Source organism: Cupressus sempervirens, chromosome 3 (assembly GCF_028749045.1).
Source record: "Cupressus sempervirens isolate cs-2001-9-10 chromosome 3, ASM2874904v1, whole genome shotgun sequence".
In the NCBI taxonomy this organism is placed as follows: domain Eukaryota; kingdom Viridiplantae; phylum Streptophyta; class Pinopsida; order Cupressales; family Cupressaceae; genus Cupressus; species Cupressus sempervirens.
The window spans coordinates 1,125,230,459-1,125,253,121 of record NC_143120.1 but is presented as its reverse complement, the minus strand read 5'-3'; the positions used below and the strand labels follow the sequence as shown (position 1 = coordinate 1,125,253,121).

Sequence of the window (22,663 nt, the reverse complement as noted above, 5' to 3'; positions counted from 1 at the left end):
AACATTACGAGCAAGCACCCTGGCAACACACATCTAGATGATGTCATGATGGATATCCATAGAGGTTCAGAAGGTGTAGGTTTTGATCACCATTAGATCTTCACAGATCCATGGCTGGCGCATGCTTGCAAGATGGATTTACGAGGAAGATAAACAATGCGGGAATGCCCCTTTGTGACACGTGTCTTAGGATCCCCTATTCTCAGTTGTGCCTTCCACCAATTGATGTGATCTGATCCATGGCTGGCGCATCCCCACAATATCAAGATGTAAGGATTTTAAGTATTGTGGGCATGTGCCCTTGCGATGCGTGGCTAGTGTGACATCACGGGCCCACCTTTCTTGCAGAGTGATGCGCAAAGAATTCTCACTGTCCGATGTGAACAGATCTACAGCCAAGGCTTCCCTACAATATCAAGAAGTAAGGACCTTAAATATTGTGGGCAAGCACCTCGCTGTCGCGTGTCCTTGTGGGGTCAGGTTCATTCCACATGTTGCAGGGCGATGCCAGTTGTGTACCAGGGTTATGCCAGATGGGGCAAGGTCAGGTTGAGTTAGCTACCAAGTGTTTCGTGGGCCCAAGAATTTTGAGAGGACAGGCGTAGTATATGGAGAATCTTCATGGTCGTTGATCTTTTAGAGATCAACGATTGACGCTTTCTTGCAATATGAAGGTGCAAGGAAGTTAAACTTTGTGGGGAAGCACCTAAGTGACACATGTCTTTGCAGAACTGACCAAGGTATCAATAGTGAGGGAAGTGTTATTTCCTGACACAGTCACAGTTACGAGCTAGCACGATTAGTAAGAGAGGTTGGTTAACCACGTGGAGACTTGTGAGGTAGCAGAATGAAATAAACTAATTGGCCCACATGGCCTATTTTTCTTGTAGAGTTAGGTTGACTTGTCGACCTTGCTGATTCACAAGCCAAAAATAGGGGAGATTGAGGTTTTTTGCACAATCAGATCCCTATGATCGATGCCAACCACCCTCGAATGAATGCTAAACATGGAAAAATGCTCTACCACCTTTGATCCTATACCACCTTTGATCCTATCTATCTACCTGGTCAGAGCAATTTAATGGCACCATTTCTGTCTTCTTAGGTCCCTGTTCCAACCAAGATCAGATATTGTTGCATTTGGATCTGTACTCATATTGGATTTTCTTTTGAATCCCCATGATTGTTCTCTATAGGACTTCAATGCAGTGGTTGTAAGGTAATTATAGTTAGAGGACATCTCAGTTATGCCTACACTATAAAGGAAATTTTTGTAAATTTTGTCGAGGTTGACCCTTCTCTATTTTCTCTGTTATTGCTCTACAAATTTTCAGTGTAAATTCCCCTATGCCTCTGAATTACATGATTTTTTTCCTTATCTCTTTCAGCCATTGGTGTGAAAGAGCAAGAACTCTTTGGCCCCACTAGTGTTTTGTGGAAATCTATAATCTGCATGATTATATCTCCTATTGACCAATGAATGATAATATAAGTGAATCTCTCTTTCCTTGTGTCATTCATCTTGGTCTTCTGATCTGCATGTGATTATTAGACTAAAGCAAATCTGAATGTGTATATCCTTAGTTTCATTCTAGTTCTATAGTGCATGTATAGGCAGAGATTGGTCTGAACACTCTATTTTGGTGCATCACCTCCCTAGATTAGAATAGGTAGATTTTCTTTTCATGCATTTCTTCTCCCTTTTCCTCTCTAAGAGTAGTTAGGTGTGCCCTAATAGTAAGAGGAATCCAGCCTTCTCTGGAGATTCAACCTCATAGTTTAACTCCCACAGCTTGGAGATTGTTTCCATGTTTCACTAGGTTGTCCTCATGCATAGGCTTTGGACAAGGGTGCAAACTTTAGTGACAACAAAGGATTCAAATATTTTTACACTTGATGGACTGGTACACCTTGTTGTCGAGACTACCATCCAACACAAGTCACTAGACATTGCATTAGAGAATTGGGATGCAACTCTCAAGGCACTTTTGGAGGTAAATAGTACTTTTTTGGCTAAGTATGGCATTAATCCTTAGGACCCTTTGACATCAGTGTCAAAAAGGGGGAGATATATATTAGGGGGAGATATATGAAGATATATAGGGAAAATACCAAATTTTGATAATTTTGATTACACTCTCTCATTCATTTTGAGAATAAAATGGAAAGTCTATAGATAGCCAACAGGGGAAGATGAGTAATAAGAAAAAGTGAGGGAGAGATGTAAAATTTTGACAATCATATGGAAACCAAATCTGAAATAGGGACTCCATACAGATTAGAAATAGAACATAGGCACAAGATGCAGGAACAGGACAAAGGACAAAGGGTATTAGGCACATTAGCACATAATTTTGGTTGCAAGAATGGACAAGGTACAATCAGCTTAGGGGGAGTCATAAGGTATATTGTTACTTACAAAATTTTGATCAATTTTGAAAATTTGCATGTATGCCGAGTAGAATAAAGAATGTACTCAATAAGGTTAGTTCATTAATGCATAGTTAAGTGTTTTTGCCACTCATGTCAAAGGGGAAGATTGATAGTTTTAGAATGGTTTTGACATCTGAGTGTCAACACACTTAACCAATTCTACCATATATGCCAAGTACACTATCCATGCTAAGTCATGGTATGTGTCGAGTCAAAATCTCAATAGGTGTTGAGTAAGCAATAGAGTCCAAGTAGTATATAGGTGCCGAGTCATAGTTCATGCCAAGAAAGATAGTACATAGTATGTGTCCAACAACACAGAGTATAATAGGTGCTGAGCAATACAAGAACATTCATGTGCCGAGCACCAGCAATGCAATATGTTCTGAGTAAAACAGAATTAGCATAGTAGTTTGTGACTTGACAAAATAAGATGTAAAACCATTTTTGCATGATTCATGAAGAGATAAGAAGATAAGATCAAATCTTTTCATTTACCTATGATATCAATATGTAGCCAATCATAAAATTGGAGACAACATGCAACCAATAGGCAAAATCTAAGGATTTGAGCGGCAATTTTAAGTTTGTTATTACATTGTAAACCCTAAGTCCACAATGTATTTATAAGGAGACTTGGACACCATAATGAAAAAGTTTTTGGAGTTATTAATTTGCTAAGAGACTATTGTAGAACAAATAAATCAGCAGGGGTGTCAAGGACTTAGTGAATTCAGTAGCATCTACACATCTAGTTGATCAGAACAAAACAAGGGTCACACACAAAGATTAGATCAAGCAAGGATCAGAACAGTAAGAGTAGATCCAGTATCTAAACCCAGGAATTGAAAATTGCATTTTATTAGGTCTATTGTTATAATACTTTCTTACCATTGTATTATATGTTGAAAATCTTATGTTGATAGGTTAGCTTAACAACTAGGTGGGAAAACCTTTGGAGAAGGTGATGAAAATCATATGAAATTAGGTGGGTTTAATAACCTATTGTAAATCCTTTAATAGGGTGACACTTCTTGTAAAGTGTTTGCAAATCCTTTAACCAAGTTAATATTGACACAGTGTAAAGCTTTTAATAGGGCAGACCATCATAAGTGGTTGAACATATAATGCTATAGTGATTTTGTGGGTGTCATCCCCACCCTAGTTTTACCTTCTTATTCCTAGAGGGTTTCTTGGTTACCAAATTCCTGGTGTTATGTGTTGATGCATGTCTTTATTTCATCTTTTCTTATATGTTTACATGCATGTACTTTACTTTTAGTTATGTGGTAAAGAGGGTTTAAAAAGGATAAAAACTTGTTACTTCTAATTCACCCCCCCTCTCAAAAGTACACTTCCCATTTGAAAATTCCAACACAACCATTCGATTCTTTCCTAGGTAAACTATCTAAAGCACAAATAGGAATCTCTGTGAATTTGTTCATCAACAGATAGATTGGATGCTTATCAGAAACTATTTCAATAAATTTACGTGAATCAACACCTAAAATGCGTAGTGGAGTTGCTTCTGTGACAAAATAACATTGAAGAGCATGTGAAAGGGCTAGATTTTCCTCTTGATTTGGAATTTTTCCTATTAATGTTTGAACAATATATTAAAAACAAGGATTTGACAAAGGCAAATCCCTCTTGCAAACTTTTTTCCTTGTGGAGGGGCTAGTTCTACACTTAATGGTATTGCTTTTAAGGTTTGTTGACCAATGTCTGTCCTTTAAGGTTGATGTTTCCCCTGATACATGATCATCTACAAACAAACATTAGCTCAACAAAAAACTACCTATCAATAACCTAAAAGTTATCCCACAGATGTAAGAGATGTACCGAATGGGCATCAAGCTTAGTAGTATGCAAACATTCTTGAAAAAAACCTAATCATTAATGAAAGAAGGTGAGAAGTCTATACATCTATTACTAATTGAATGAAGAAGGAAAACCAAAGGAATAAGAAAGTTTAGATGAAGTTACTCTTTACATGCATCCACACTGTTACTATTCAGATCAAAACTGCATTCCCCTTCTTTACTATTAAATCCATTCACATCATCTTCATTAATTAATGGAATCCAAGAACCTTTAGAGTCATTGAAAACCCATCTAACTTTGGTTGGCCTTATATTGGGATCAAATGAGGCATTCTGGAATGTACCACTAGAAACCTTCCTTTTATGACCAACTTCACCTTCAGACTTGGCTTTTGGTTTATACCTTCCAATCTTCCCAATTTCAAGAAAAATAAACACTTCTACTTTGGATCTAAATTTCCATTGAGATATAGGATCAGAGAAATAGTACAAATAGGTAAACAAAAAGTAACAAATTTTATGAGCTAGTTCATGCAATTCATAAGCAATCTCAGACAGGCATGAAGCATATAGATTTGGAGACCAAAATTTTCATGCCATTCCCAATATTGAAACTTAAACTACTACTGTATAAATGTTGGTAATTAAAATCAGATTTCTATTATTATATGTTAGTATACAAGTCAAACAATACTAGCACAAGATCTACATCTACTAGCTTCTTGATTCCAAGGAAAAATTCACATTCATCACTTCAATCAAAAAATCAACTTAGATTTAGACACTATCAAAAAAGATAATAAGATTCTACTCTAAACTCTTTCAAATGAGATATAGAATTGCACAACAACATGCATTCCCTAAGATACAAAGCTCTACTCTATGGCTTAAAATCCACAACCTCCAAAGAAGACATTTTTATGCATGAAACCAATCTCAAGCTTAGAACCCTATTATCTCAATTCTTAGACATTATATAACCCAATGGATCATAAAATTGTTGAAGCACTTAGCTAAAATATATTCAAGAATGCATGGCATAAATCCAAAAGCAACAAAAATTAGATAAATGTGACACACTAGCTACCTTATCTTTTGTACCAACACTTCAACCTGTTTCTCAAGTTTTTAGTTCAGTAAACCTTCCTTCAGTTAACCAATCTAGTGACTAAATAATTTCAGTAAATTTGCATGATATTTATCTTCCTCTTCCTCTTCTAGGAGTACTTAAAATATGTTCTAGTGCTTCCCAATAACTGGCCCTAAAGCTTTATCTAGTTATGCCAACTGTATGCCTAAAATGTGGGCACACTTCTATGGGTCATTATATTCAAGATTGCTCAAGAATGACATCTCAAATGGTGGCTCATAGCTCTCTATTCATGGAGTGCAAGGGTTTGTAATGGAGGCCTTCAGTTTGACCTAGTTTGTGCCCATTCAAGTACACCATAAAATGAGAGATTCAAGGATCTAATATGCATGCAAATGGAGATGAAAACTAATCTAAATGATAACAATACAAAACAATGCAAGATCTAATATATGAAAGCAAGATCTAAGCTAATATGCAAATGCAAGGATGAAATCTCGTGATGGAAGTCATGGATGCATGAGAGAAGAAGACAAGAAGATAGAAGTTCTCCACAAAAAGCTTTAGTATTCAGACTCCTTCTTCAAAAATTGCTCTTCAAACCTACAACATAACAATAGCATAATAATGGATGTATAATTGTGGATAAATTGTGGATGAATTGTTGATGTCCAAAATGAGGAGAGGACTCTCCCTTATAAAGGAAAATATGGAGGTGAGAGGCTTCTCACAACCAATATGGGATAATAGAGTTTGATCCATGCGAGACAAAATTCCACCAATGAGAAAAGAGGAGTGTTGGAGAAGAAAGTGGAAAGAGGAAAAAGACAATTCTCACTTAGAGATATGCGCATTTAAGTGTAGAGAAAATAAATAAAGATTTATTTAATTTTTTTATTTATTTTATTTCATTTTTCATCTAAAAGAGATATTTAAGTAGGATTTTTATTTAATTAAAAGGGAGCAATTTTTTTTAATTAAATAAGAAATATTTAATTAAATTAAAAGAGGGGTTTTTCTCTTAATTGATTAAATGTGGATGAATTATTTAATTAAAAGAGAGGTTTTCTTTTAATTAAATAGGGACTTATTTTATTTAATTAAAAGGGAGGTTTTATTTTAATTAAATCGGGACTTATTTTATTTAATTAAAAGGGAGATTTTCTTTTAATTAAATAAGACTTAGGATAAAATGATCAACCTTACAAAAATAAATAATCAAATTTGATCAAGGAAATTGATTTGAATTGATTTAATAAAATATTGCAAACCATTGATTCAAAAAATTTGATAAATTGATAAATCGAATAATGGGAGCCCATAGTCTAGGCGACCATTTTAGGATGCATACATTTGCCCCTCTTTGACTAATGTGTGATTGATTTCGGAACACATGGTGTCAAAGAAAGAAATTGAAGTGTGAGGTCGATTTGGGATCACAAAACAACCTAGATGTGTGGTCGATTCGGGAACACATCAGGACAAAGAATACAAATAAATTTTGACTTAAACAAGTCGAGGATAAAATTGATAAAATTGAATCAAGGATTGAAGTTGATAAGTATTTTCCCCTCATTATTGAAATCAAAATGAGAAATAGGAGAAACAAAAAATTGATAAATTTGATCTCTATGTCATCAATTTTGAAACCAATCTTATCAACTCTAGGTATCTAGGTGTTCTATTTGGATCCCTTAATGTTAAGCTCTCTTTTGGAGATAATCGTTAAAAGCTTATTGATGGGTTTTGCATCATTAAATTGCAGAATCAATCTCATTTCTTGATCTGTGCATCATGCTTTCTGATTTTCTTTGAATTGAACATGTTTCTCGCACATTCATTCAAAAAGGGGCAAAATGTAATGCCCCAAAATTGGCTCATTGCCCTGACAACTAATTTTGGTCTATTTGATCAACCCTAAAGTCCTATGTCACTAGGAAATCCTCATTCTAATAATATCTACTCGACCTAAGTGTCAAATGTAGAAAATCATTAATCTATATTAATCATTTACTTTAATTAATTCTTGAATATTCATTGAATTGGCTAAATTAACTTTTTAATTGATTTAATTTAATTATAAGTCCTAGTACTTTAATTAAATTAAATCCACCCGTTTTAGCTAATATACATGAGGAATTAAATATATTTAATTTATTTAAATATTCTTATTCTAATTGTTGAATTTAATTATTCAATTTAGAATACTCAATTATGAGGTTATATTTAATTTCCTTAAATCAAATATCTTCTTCAATATTCTCTCTTCAATTAAACAATGGAAACTCTTAATTGACTTAAATAAAAAAAAGGAAAGAAATTAGTTAATTCCTTATTCCACTCAAATGAAATTAGTTGACTTCCTTTTCATAAGGAAACTTTCCATTCTAACTAAATCTCATTTCTAATTTGGACCATTCATCCTAATTAATCTTGATCGTTGATGGATTTTGGGAAGTATATTTAAGAGCCTTCTAATCCCTCATTACAGAGGTTGGAATTTGAATTGCATTAAATTTCTATCAAATTGCATACTCACTTGTTCTATGTTATCATAACTTTTCATTGCTTAGCATCAATATCATCTAGTTTAATAAAATGCATACATATAGATTAAATGCTTATTCTTATTCCTAGATTAAACTGCATTTCTCATTTAGATTAATTGCAAGATCATACAGTTGCATAAATTCCTTTGTACTAAAAGGTTTTGGTTGCCTGCTTCTCTGTCCGAGAGAAAATAGGCAAAATCCTTCTAGTTAGAAGGCAATAGATCGTTCTATTGGATCTTTTGAATAAACAATCCAAGGTTTATTCCAAGATGATCTTGCAAGCAAGGACTATGTTGAAGTGTATGTGTGGATCAGAGGCCCCCAATTTTGCATATACACTATCAAGGGTACACTCGAAGTAGTTGCTTCACTGCTAGATTCAACTTTCTTCATAGAAGGTGCATCTTCTTCCTTTGGCTTCTGATCCTTTTCTTCTTCATCAGAGCTACATAGTCCATGATATTGCCAAAAATTCTTGCACCAAACTGCTTGAATGGGTCCTTTGTTCTTTCACCTGTCACATTGTTGTTATCTATTTGCATAGATTCAATACCAATAGTGATATGTAGTGAACCACTTGAACTTGGTGTAGCTGCTAGATCAAAACTATGAGGAGGACTACATGCTCTAGGACTAGCTTCCTGTGTCTGTGCACACTCCATAGATTCTTTGGGAACAGGACTTGCCTTCTTTGTTTGTGCACTTTTCTCTATTATAATGCTTTCCTTCTCTGGTTGTGCACTCTTTTCTGCCATTGGACTTTCTTTTTCTAACTATGCACTTCCCTTAGGTATTTGGCTTGCCTTTTCCCACTGCACACTTTCCTTAGGCATAGTAGACATAAATGTGACTATAGCCTCTTGAGTTTCTTTATTAACTTCTTCATAATTTCCTTCCATGAGGAGAATGGATCTCCTTTTAAATTCTTTAACAATGGAGTTATACCTTTTAGAATTTCTATTATCTCTTCTTCATTATTAATTATACATAGCTTTTTCACCATATTAACTCTTATTTGTTTTTCTTCTTCTAAAACTTTGCTTTTTCTATTTCTTACTCTATTATCTAAGTCTTTGGGTATCTAGCCTCTTATACTATCAAATCTCTTATCTTTAATAATCATCTTCCTAACTACAACATTTTCTTACTGTCTCCTATTCATATTATTATACAAATCATAGTATTTATTCAACTATACAAAATTATTTTCATTAATGATTTGCATGTTTATATATTCTACCTTTGGCTTCCATGCTTTACACCCTGTTGATGTCTTAGCTTCTTGATCAACTAGTTCTACTGGCCTATCACTAGTTTCTTCCTCAAATTTAGAAGAACTAATATGCAAGGTTCTTCTCTTTTTTCTTGGGCCACTTGTAATTTTCTTCACTCTCCTTTTAGGAGGGGTTTTGGTCTATTGATGCCTTGTAGATTTTCTTGTAGGAGATTCTTCTTCAGTCTTTACTAGTTTACTTGGAGGTTGTTGCGGCGCAACTACTGCATAGGGCATAGTAAGAGTCTATGCACTTGCCTAGGTAATTGTGACCTCTTCAATAGGTCCTACCATTGCAATGGGTGTAGGGGTCAATAGCTCAGATTGACCACTAGATTTCTAATTTGATACTCTTCTCTTCAAAACTATCCCCTATAGTAGAAATGGTCAATGTTCTTCTATGATTTGCTTATAAAATTCCAAATTATAGTAGCTAACTATAACCAAAGGGAAAGTATATGCAAATAAGTAATGACTAGCACTTCTAGTTCATCATTACATAAAAATGGTAAATTGGTATTTAATTGATGATTGAATAAGCATAACCCAGGTATGCAACAGCAAAAACATGTAACCTCTAAACTGACTAGTCCCTTATTCATTGGGCATAAACTAAGTTAGAAACACACACATGGATACCTCAAATATACTCATATATCTAGACATATGATCTATCTATCTACCTTGCAAATAGACATCAATCTTCAAATGAAGTTTGTACTTATCAAATCCTCCTATGATCCATATAGTTCTGTCAATGCAATATCAAGCAAATTACTCAAGCCCTTGTCCCAACAGTAAGACACACAACAACATACAACTTCAAAACAAGCTGCAACTAGATGCTATGCACTTTGGGCATAGTCAACAAAAAACTACAAACCCACAAAAAAGGAGATAAACTTCATAATGAAATTTCCAATAAAACTTTGTATTCATTCCTTGAAATCAATCATCATGTATATGCAAAAACTCAAAGGATACACAAAAGGATGACTATATAGCTTAAATGCTTCAAGAGAAATACAATTTTTGTTGTTCATAACAAAGGAAAATATGTTGAGAAATGTGGAATCACAAACTTAGAACTAGAGCCAACCTTGTGGTCTCACAAACATAAAAATTAGAACCTTTACAAAGAGGAAAGAAAATAGATTTATACAGAAGAAGAAAACTCCTGGATTAGATCCGGATACTGACATGTGCCTTGTTGCAGCCCTTCATTCTTGTTGTTGTAGAAGCTTCTCCTCTTTCTCCATCTACTAGCAAATCAAATCCCACTAATGTTGTTGCAGAATGTTTGAAAATATCTTCCCTAAAGTTGATGAGAAAAGACATCCTCATAATTAAAATCAGATATGCATCAAAAGTATGCAGGAGTTTGCAATCTGATCCTTCTTTTGTCTTGTTTTTTCCTCAACCATGAATCTTCAACTGATCTTGTTGAAAAAACTCTAATCTCTTTCAATTATCTCTAAAATATTCAATTTTTGTTTTATGGTCACCAATGAATCAAATCTTATCTTCATTTGATCAAAACCTGAAATTATCCCATCTGAAAACATTAAAACTGCATTTAAATTAAGGATGACCCAAAATTATAAAACCTCTTAGAGCTTCTTCCCCTTGAGATCTCTACAAAATATGACTTCAGAAATGAAGAGTACATCTTCTCCAAGTCTTGGTGGTATATCACACTGTATATTTGAAAAACCAAGCCCCGGGCTATGAAAATACCATTAAAATGGAAAAATAAAAACTATATAGTTTAAAACTATATAATATCTCAAATTTTAATCAAATATTTCAATTTTAACTCTAGATGTGTGTTTAGATTAGGGATATCTAAAATTGAATAGCTTATTTTCATTTATCCTCTCCTTCAGTCACTGATCACCACTTGTCCTTCTCTTATTTGTTGAAATGCACCGGGACGGGCCCCACACACTCAATGCAACATTTGAAAATTTAATTTTGCCTATGATATTACGCTCTTGCGAACATATGATGAAATTGTAATATCTTAGCCTTTAATCTTTAACTCCACGATCCTACAACAATATCTTAAGGCATTACTCTTCATCTTTCAATCACATGACGACCTCCTCGGTGTAGGACTCTACGCCTTCAAATTTCATCTCCCAACCTTACGATGAACTTACACTCAAAAAATTTCACCTTACAATCTTTCACTCACGTAGCATCGCAAGCCTTCAACCTTTATCTTATGATCACACAAATCCATTGTAGCATCATACCATTTTAACATCAGAGGCCCTTCTCTCTCCTCCTTGTGAACTGATGATGAGCCTCTGGAACATCACCACATCATCATCTTAATCAAACATGCTTGGTCAAAGTTATGTTGATTTTGTTATCACCTTGGCCAGATGGGCCCCTCCATGCAAGCAACGACTTCCAATAGCCCTATGTCCCTTAAGACACATACATATTGTGTCATGGGTCATTTAAAGAACTTAGTCATTTTACACCCAATGTGGGATAAACATCCCGAGCATTGCTTCCAAAAAATACTAGTCAACCCTCAAATGAAATGGCCTAACAATGGTGAAGATTGACTCACCTTTAATGGCATAGGAGGATCTGTAAGACAACACAGTACATGGTTTCCTTTGACACAGACTTTTACTTCTTTCCAAATTCCATCCATCATTCAAAACCTGTGAAGTGTGTTGGGAGAGCAACATTGGAGATGAAGTGGGAAGGCTTAATACAAGTGCAGGTGTGGTTCCTTTCCTTTGATTTCTAACTTGAAAATTTCCCCTTTCAGAAGGATTCATCTAACTAGCTTCTACTTATCTCCATAACCCTCTCAAAACCCTACATGCATGAAGGTAATGGCCTTTTCAATTATTCGAGGGCAATGAAAACTGACTGAGCCCTCTCGTACTTGTCTAGTTGAGCTTTTGAGTTGGCAACCTCCACTCTCCTCCTTGTTGTGTCTTGTCCACATCTTGTGAACTACAACCTCTCTTTAACATAGATTCCCTTCTCCTTGGTGTAAGTGTCAGCAGCATGCAATATGGAGTGTTCTGCCTTGTAGTGTCGTCCATGCCCTCCACTCTTGCCGTGAGCTTCCTCAACTTCTAGTGCCCTATTCTCATTCATGCCTATGAGTGCTCAGATCTAAAACACTACTGCAAACATTAATTTGGATACCACTATATGATCAAAACATTGTGACTTCAATTTAATTTCAAAACAGAGAGGTAATAACTATCTTTGCACATCAGCATCGACACACCATCAGGTACCCACTAATACCAATCAATTCCATAAACCAAGTTGACATCACCAATCAACAATCTGACTGATTGTACTTCACTTCTTTCTCTATCAATCATTAGAATTCAAAAACTTTTTTATTTATTTCCCAACAATGGGTGGTAGCAATTGAAATTCACCAACACCATCAGGATTCTATATCTCCAATCACATAGTTTGATTGCATCCATGTAGAGTACACCAATCAAATTCTTTTCTATGTTCACGCTCCTATTCTATCATGACTAAGTGACTTAAGGATGTAGTCAATTTAAACAAGTTAACCTGATTAGCATCCTTTTATTTAGCCTTGCTATAATATCACACAGTTGGTGTAAAAACTTTTTGCAGCAATGACAACACCATGACATACCAATTTCCCATCATCTTCATTAAATGCCAACGTTTACCATTGGTCAAGGCAAGAGAATTGGGATTCAATCAATTCCTTGATGTTGAGATCATATTCAAACTTCTAAAAATACTTTCTTGCTGATGTTGTTTTGTTGGTTCTTTTGTTATATTGCTTTCACATTCTTTTTGTGGATGTCATTCAATGTTCCCTCTATTAACATTTTCCCTTTGTACTATTTCCAGTCCCTTAGACCCTCGTTGGTCTCTTTTTGGACATTAATAAATGTATCTTATCTTATCTTTCATTTTTTGCCATGGTCATGGGTATTCTGCTCTCTCTTCAATGCCAAGTGTAATGCACAGTCTTTCTGCGAGGATCCCAAGCATCCACTTCAAACCACATCTACATTTGGTCTCAAAAGAAAATGTGCACATATAAAAATTATAATAATAATAAAAATTACAATCACTCTTGTTAAAACATACTTAATCCTCACACATTGTCATTAATCTGATGAAATTAGTGAGGACCCAAAGTGGGTCCGACAAAAAAAAATTCATTTTTGAACATCTGATTCCTCAAAATGATCTAATGAGCATCTGACACTAATTAAAATAAAATTCAACCACTTGAAACATCATTAAAAATTATTTTATCACTCATTTGTAAATTGTGATTTGTTGACAAGAAGGCCTATAGGTTGGCTTTAAAAATCAAACAAAACATTTAACTAAGCTCTGAAAAATGACATGTTGATTCTTTGTTCCGCATCCATGCCCTATTGGATTTCATGTCATGAAAACAACTGGGTCAAAAGATAATAACCATCAAATTTTCTTAGTTAAAATTGTTTGCAAATAAACATGGTAGAAAACAAGAAAGTGCACATGGATTTGGCTTCAAACGGATACTTGGAAGCTTGAAAATTGGAGCACTAGTTCACTATCATGAGGGGAATATAACTCTATTGTTTAGGCTCATGAAAAATAACAGGTTGCGCTTGGAAAGCGTGCAAAGTGAGGTACTTAGAATTGCAAGACTGGAAACATCAAGAGGACAATGATTTGTGCAAATGAAATGGACCTATGAAAGTGTGCAGATAGATTGGTCAAGACTCAAAAACTGGCACACTTGAAGTATTTTCAAAGTGGAAGACAGTGGTATAAACCATTTGATCTCATCTATTATGGGTACATAGTTATGGCATCCTGAACAGGGGTATTGATCAATCTACATTTCTTGACACTAGTAAAAAGTTATAAACTGCATTTGGAATCTCATTTGAAAATTGATCAAATGGATTCGTCATAGGCTCAAATCTGGGACATAGAAACTATGTGATCTCTAGCATGTGATGCAAAAGGAAATTTCTTAGTAGGGTCAACTAGGTCAAAGTTATGATTGATCAAATAGGGCATCTTGGATTTTAGGGCAATTTGCATCAGCATGACAACAGTAAATAGCCTACCTAGCATGTGATGCAAAAGGAAATTTCTTAGTAGGGTCAACTAGGTCAAAGTTATGATTGGTCAAATAGGGCATCTTGGATTTTAGGGCAATTTGCATCAGCATGACAACAATAAATAGCCTACTTCGAGGGATTCAAGAGCTAGTCAAAACATATCGAAATGACATGAAAATTGAAACATAGGTTCTTTGATATACATACTAAAAAATCCCAAAGCAAAAAGTTGTGAAACACAACCTTGTGTGAGATATTCAAATGCAAACTAGGCCTTCTATCATTATTTGACACTAATGCAAAAATGGATAAATGAACATTGCTCAATATGGAACTTCACAGATTGACTCAAAATGATAATTTATCATTATAGGATGCATGGATACATTGAATGCAAGGTGTTATAAACATAAAACACCTCATAAGACTCAAAAGGATAGTCAAGTACACAAGAATTAAAACGTGCTAATAGTGCTCAAAATGATTCAAAGTTTTCAAATGGTACTTAAAACAAGAATGCAATTTTGAGTCCCATCAATGTGTTTATGGTATTAAAGGGAGTACCATTCATCATATATGGTGACTATCTACGTATATAGGAATTTCTTCTTATAGGAATGATATTAATCATTTTCCCTATTTACTTCTCAACTGCTAGATGATTACATGTTTTGGGCATAAAATTATGTGTACTCCTTGCATGCATCATGCAATTCACTTTCATCATTCAATGTTTGTAAAATTCTCTACTTTACACCCCTGACTTATAATATTCATGAAATAATGAAGTCATTCTATGAGAAAGCATGATGGTGCACTAATGTCTAGAGTCTCAAAATGATTTGAAAAATAGCAGTATAGAAAATAGTTGCAACTCGCGGTCAGCAAGAAGATTTGGGCCTGTGATCGGGGACCAGTCTAATTCATGAAAAGAAAGATTGAATGAAGAGAGAAGACAACTAAAAAAGAAGTATGTAGGTACAATAACCTTATTGAGAACATAACGTCTATAAATTAATAAAATTTGACTCAAAACTACCTGATTAAATTGTTGATCAAACATCATAGTAAAAAAAAGAACTATTATCAAAACTTGTTAAACCCACATGAATTGAAATAAATTATCATAGATCTATAATGATGTTGGTAAATAGATTTTTCACCGTGAATACGTATTCAAAATTGACCCAATTTTCCCAAGGAGCAGTGAAAACCACACCAAAAGTTGGAGAGATTACATATGGTCATGATCAAATTGCAACCTTCCTCTACATTTGATAGGGGCATCTCCCTCTTATGCTAGAGGTACTGGGGTTTTTAATGTACTTTTCACCAAAAATTGTGAAAGGATAGAACATGAAACTAAATAAGATGAATGAAAGAAACCCAAAAGGCTTACATACAAACATTGAATGGGATTTCACAGTAGATAGTCAGTTATGAGGAGATTTCAAGAATATTTCACATTAGATAGTCAGTTATAGTAGCCCTCTCCACTTCTAGGCCTAATTTCAAGCCGGCCTCCATCTCTGTTTCTACGATAATTGTTATTCATGCTGGGGGAACCAAGTCAATTTTTCCATCAACTACCGCTGACTCTAACTTTCGCGGCTCTGCCCTGGTAGGGGTCCATTTCGCCCTCCTTAACTCATCTATTGGGGTTGGGTTATAGCCAGTTGGTGGTCTCTCCATGATGTCTCTGCCTCATGATGCTAGTAGATCTAAAATATCTTACATTGTGTTGCTGGTTATGAGGTAGGCATTAGAGGGAAACCTATGTATTTGGGGTTCCCAGATGTTATGCCAGTTGCAATTAGTAACCTGATAATGATTGATTTAGAGCCAAATATTGTTGATGAGGTCTCTGTTTATGTGGATGATCTCTCCTCCAATGTTTCTATCTTTCATTTTAAGGGTTTTTGGCCCTCTCTGCCAGAGTTGCACGCTTGGATCACCCATGTTTGGAAGCCATTCATTTCAAGTACAACTCAGATATACCCTATTACAAGGGGTTTTTTCATTGTGAAATTTGAAACTACTGAAGAAAGAAATGCCATCTTGCACTGTGGTTTCTCATGGGGGGAGAAGTTTCCCTTGATGGCTAAACCTTGGTATAAGGAGATTGACCCATCAATGGAATCATTTAATAAGATTTTTGTATGGGTCAGGTTGTCAAATCTCCCCCTTCACCTTTGGGTGGATTTTGTCTTGGAGGTAGTGGAGGAAGCCCTCGGGGACTTCTTGTTGGTAGATATTGCATCTTCCAATGTGTTTAGGACGACGTATGCCTGTATTCTGGTTGATATTGATGTCTCCGAGGGAATCCTTGAAATGATTAAGTTGAAATCTTCTCATGGCCCTTAGAACCAACTTCTTGATTATGAGGGCATCCCTTTCCAATGCAAGATATGCCACAAGACCAACCACATTGATGCCCGCTACTCTTCTAAAAAATATATACCAAATAAGTTTCCTTCTTGGTGGAAGGGGGTTTCAGATGATCACTACATGGTTTAGAAAGATTCCTCTATTGGGAATGGTGACTCTTCTCAGGACACTTTGGTGGCAAACTCGACTATTGTTTCTGATGGCATGACTATCCCTATGGTGGAGATCTCTTCTAATCACCCTTGTCCAAATTCTATCTCTAGCAATTTGACTGTCATCCCACCTACGGCTTCATCTCTAGATATTGTTGCCCCAACTCTACATGTTACTGATCATTCTTCTATTGCAGTTGGTTCCCCGACTGTGGGGGTTTTAGGGGATGGTTGTGGTGTTGCTAACTTTTCTTGGAAAAAGGTAGTTGGTTTGGTGGAGGATGGATGGACCACAGTTAAAGGAAAAAAGGTCAAGGCCTCCACTCCTTTTGATATGGCTTTACATTTTCAAAAGTTAGGAGCAAAAGTGAAAGCTTGAGTTGTGGTTGTCTCTGTCGTTGGTTTTCCTAGCTCTTTTGGGTAGTTGTTTCTTTGTTGTTTGACATGGTAAGGGACTTATTATCTATTCCTCTTTTCTTACCATGGGGCTTCAAATGCTCATTCAAAACTTGTTTGTGTGGTTGATGAGTTCTATATTATTTGTGATGCCACCTTGGTCACTATGTCTTGTTCAGCGACCTATTTCACCTTTGGTATGTAGTTTTGTTTGGTTTGGGCTTCATTGAAAATTTCATGATTTCTAAAGTTTTTCAGGCTTCCTTCAAAACTTGTTTTCCTTTATCAAAAACAAGACCATGGAATGTATACAATTTCCAAATAGGAAGACTGTTAGATTGCATCAGTGCGGAAGAGATCACTAACTCAACATACGAGAAGCAAATGGTTCAGTAAGATAAGAACATGTTCGAGACATACAACTGAAAGACTTCATTATTTTCTTTAAAACATACAAGTTGAAGAACATTGAATGCACAATTTGAATCTAAAAGTCTCTTTACAAATTTCTCTATTCTTTTCCCTTCATAAAATTTATTCCCTTTGTATAAAAAATGGCCTTGTATATATAGGCTCTTTGTGATAACCAACTTGTAACCACTTGACTTCTTCTTTCAACTACCAATCATAACTACCTTGAGTAACCACCTAGGATAGCTACCCAGAGTAACTACTTGAGATAACCCCCCAAGTGATTACTTTCTATAACTACCTAAGTGATTAATTCTAGTAACTAACCCGTTTGAAAACTAAGTTAGGACTTTCATAACTTTTACAAACATTGATCCCAAATTTTAATTTTAGCTACAATAAGTGAGACAAGTCACTTTTTGCAATGATACTTTACAAGTTGTAATGTTGAAGAAGGTTTCAATTTTTTTTATCGTAATAAGGTAGTCCCTCAAGGAGTTATTCTCATTGATGTCAAAGGATTTTATGAGCATGAACAAAACTATAAGCATTGTGAATGAAAAAGTGTTGAAAAGACAAAAACATGTCTAAAAGAGGCATGGATACAAGGTTGATAAAAAGAAAATATATGGCAAGAGAAAGTTTAGATAGATATGAAAATATTGCAGTATCATATAATACAAAAATTGTGAAGTGTTGAATGATAGAAAAGATATATATGAAAACATATATGAATAGAAAAAGGGAGAAGATGGTGATGGAATTCCATCCCAAGAAGATAAAATATCTTTCAAAGTCTATAATTGATAACATGATGTTAATATCCTAGTCAAAGATGAAATGAATCAAATGGAAGATGTTGATAAAATAAAGAGATTGGAAATGAATCGAGCAAAACAACAGAACTTTGGCATATGGTGGAACATTTCCAACATCTTGGAAAACATTGAGTCTAAAGACATTCTTCACAAATTCATTGTGGGTTGGCAATAAGTCAATGATAAAAATAAAAGTTTCATAGTGACCATACATGTTCATAAACCATGACTACTTTAGAAGGCACATCTGAATAAGTGATGGTCTAGTATAAGTCAAGATTATGTTATATGTCATCAGGAGTAGCACAGGATTCATGTGAGACTAGAAATAGTATTGATGATCATATAACATGAACCAATAATGAATGGTAACTAGTAGTGATGCCTTAAAGTTGTGATGAATATTGAAGACTTGATAAAGTATAAATACTGAAAAATTAAAATATGGTGGTCTACAACATGATAAATAAATTAAACCACAAAAGAAATCATGGCAACAACAATAAGAAAGAAAAAAGGAAAATTAAGAATGAAATCAATTCATATAAAGTCATCCATGTTAGAACATCCATAGTCCCAAAAAAGGAGGGGATGTCGTAAGGAATAGTTTGTTTCAAGATAATACTTGTACCACCTTGTGGAACCCGCCAAGAGTCTGCGTTATAATAAAGCCCAACATATATGTGGAATGGTATAAACTAAACATACGTGTATTCTAGAAAGGATCGAAGCATAAGGAGGATTTCACATCCCTATAAAAAAAGAATTGATAAAAGAAGAGTTCTAAAATAATTTACGATGAAAAATAGCAATAGTAGGGTTAATGATTTAAGAGCATCTTGGGTCTTTGAGAAATCTTGCATTAACCAAAACAAATTTCCAATTTTATGTACCAATCTATTGTTCATGAAATAGTTGTTGTTTTTGTTTGTAGGTTATGCGTAGTTGTCATCATATCAGAAACCTATGATAGATCCTTGTCCTAAGTGCACACATTCATATGTTTTATATTCCTCAGACTCCGCATTGTTTAGTGGTCCTATTTTCTTGATGTTTCTACCTTGTGTAACATGTTGATCCAATTGGCGCAATTTCGGATGATTACAACATCTTGCATTGGGAGGAGTCGACTCCTAACACACATATGGATCTATTTTCAACTATGCATCACTTGATGTTACCTTTTGCACAGGTTTTCATTTACTCTTCCATGTATGAACCTGTTGCCCCACTTTTCATCCTTCACCCATGCTGTCAAAGCGAAAGATTTTTTAAAAAAATTAATGTCTCAGTCAAGTTAGGTCTTGTTTGAGTCTAGGTCTAAGTCCTTCCTAGAATAGGCTACCTTTGTCGGGTTTCCCTACCACTACCTTCTTGCTCTAATCTGGGTGGGTTGTTTTTTTTAAAAGCTCTCTTCATATTGGATAGGTTATAGATCCCAATCTGGCAAGGAAAATGTGCTCCTATTGATGTTCCTTCTAAAGAAGAATGATGATCAAAAGTCACATGAATCTATTCGGACAACATCTTGAAGGATTTCATATTTCTGATTGCATTAGGCTAAAGAAGTCTCTAGAATTACAGAACTAGAATGAAATGTATTGTTATTATTCCAATTGCATTCCACATGATATTATGATCTGCAGGCTCAAGATATATGAAGTATTTCAAAGGAATTCATTTCAAGTGATAATTGGACTTTGGAGAAACATTTTAATATTAACTTATGCATTAATTCCAATTCTTTAGAAGAGTCTTCCAAAATAACTAAAGTGATCACCTAGGGATGATATACTATTTATCTCAATATCAAGAAGGTGATAACATTGCATTTTCTGATTTGATATTAATTTAAAGAGCAGAATATGGGGCAGTCAGAGATTGAATCGTATTTAGTTGCTTTTGGAGATGAAGCAAATGAAATTGTGTATGTTTCAGCCCCACAACTCTGCTAGCATTTATATTGTGACTTATTAGTTAACAGGGTTCACTATGAGTATAATGGAGATGTGACATTCTAAAGATTACAGTGGGATGGGTAAATATTTCTAAATCACAGTCTCTTTAAATCTCTCGCATCATGTTTCAAGAAAAGAAGGTTATGTCTACCCTTGTTCCTTAAAGGCTCCATGCACATGAGCAACGGAGTGCAGGCCTAGTAGTGGTTACTTCTAGTTCAACTGGTTGTCCAACTATGTCTGGAGGTAGTGCATCAGAAAAGAAACGATTATTCTGGACACCTGAATTGCATGACTGATTCGCAGAGGAAATTGCTCAGCTTGGTGGTGCAGATAGGGCCACACCTAAGGGAGTTCTTAAGGTCAGAGACTTGTAACAGGCCAGTTCAAAATAGGTGGAATGACTTGTGCAGCATGTGTTAACTCAGTTGACGGAATATCAAGAAACTTACCAGTTGTGACATGAGCAATTGTTGCATTGGCCACTTCATTGGGTGAGGTTGAATATGATCCAAATCAAATAGAAAAGGCAGTGATAATCACAGCAATTGAAGATGCTAGGTTTGAAGCGGAGCTAATTCATAGTGGGCAACAAGATAAATTGTCAATTGGGATTGCCGATTATTCTCACTCAGACCTGGGGCAAGGGCCCTTGAATTTTTTTATGGTAGTAAACAATTTCAAACTAATGGGGGCTTTAAAAATGGCACTGCGACTTCACATGTATTTCAAAGTGAACTTTATAAGAAGTATAAGGAGAGCATCCAGGTTATTCCATGTAGTCCAGAGGAGGTTGTGTTTGGGAATAATCCTCAACAATCCTTCTATTGCCATCTCTTATGTGGACTGTTGTATTCAAATGAAGTACAATTTGTGCATTCAATTTTTTCATACTCTATAGTAGATGCTCTTCGAACTCTCGAGCATGTCTGGTAAGAAGTTTGTTCTGATATCAAGGAAGGGAAACTTAGTGAACGAATCACAGTACCCTCTATGAGAGATGTCGTTTCCAAATTGCTTAAGCCAAATCCAGATTTAGCAGAAGCAATCTATGAAAAATGTAAGCACATGCAGAATTGGCATGGAATTATCCCACAGCTTTGGCCTAGTGCCAAGTATGTTTACTCTATCATGACAGGTACCATGGAGGTGTACCTAAGGAAACTAAGATATTATGCAGACAGTCTACCATTGCTGAGTGTAGATTATGGTTCCACTGAAGGTTGGATTGCTGCCAATATAGATCCCACATCCTCACCAGAGAATACAACTTTCACATTAGTACCCAACTTTGCATATTTTGAATTCATTCCTCTCCATGCGCATCTTGAGGACTGGAAACTAGATCAGAGTGTAGCTAATGCCCACTGTACTGAATCTGAACCTGTGGGTCTGACAGAAGTGAAAGTCGAGCAGGATTTTGAAGTGGTTATGACAACATTTGGTGGACTTTATAGGTACAGACTTGGCGATATTGTCAGAATAGCTAGATTTTACAATTCTACACCACATTTGTCCTATTCATGCTGGAAGAACCTTCTTCTTACATTAAACATTGACCAGACCACATAAAAAGATTTGCAAATAGGTATTGAGAAGGCTATCAGACTTATCAAGGAAGAAAATGTAGAGCTGGTGGACTTCACAAGCTATGCAGATTTGTCAACTGAACCAGGGCACTACGTAATCTTTTGGGAGCTCAATGAAAAATTAAATGAAAGTGTTCTAAATAAATGTTGATCAATAATGGATGAATCTGTAATTGATCTAGGCTATGTTGGCTCTAGAAAAGCTAATACTATTGGACCCCTTGAACTTCGAATTGTGAAAAAGGGTGCATTTCAAAAAATTCTAGATCACTATCTGAGCCTTGGAGCAACACCCAGTCAGTTCAAAACCCCTCGATGTGTCAATTCTAACCCAGCCTCATTTGATATTCTCAACAGTTGTGTAATACAAACATATTTTAGCACATTCCTCTCTTAATATGAAATATGATGCAAAAGTACTCTAGGAAGTTACATATTTTCAAGTCATGTATTATATAGAAGTTTAGAGTTGACAACCCCGAGCATAACTTTTCTTACTGCTGGTGAAGGCTTAACAGCAGAGCATGCCCTTTCGAATTCTGGAAGTTGAAACACTTTGTATTCCCATGAATGTTATACTTTTGTAAATTCTATATACACTGTTGAAGAAGATAATAGAAGGGTCAGCTATTGGTGTACAAGACTTGATATTGCAGAGCCAGTAAAAGAGTGTTTTAT

The 22,663-nt window shown here is 35.2% G+C and overlaps 1 pseudogene; it reads left to right on the top strand.

Annotated features, from left to right (window-relative positions):
* The first annotated feature begins 352 nt into the window (after positions 1-352).
* LOC149570769 (jasmonoyl--L-amino acid synthetase JAR4 pseudogene) lies at positions 353-22,382 on the top strand (annotated as a pseudogene).
* The last annotated feature ends 281 nt before the right edge of the window (positions 22,383-22,663 follow it).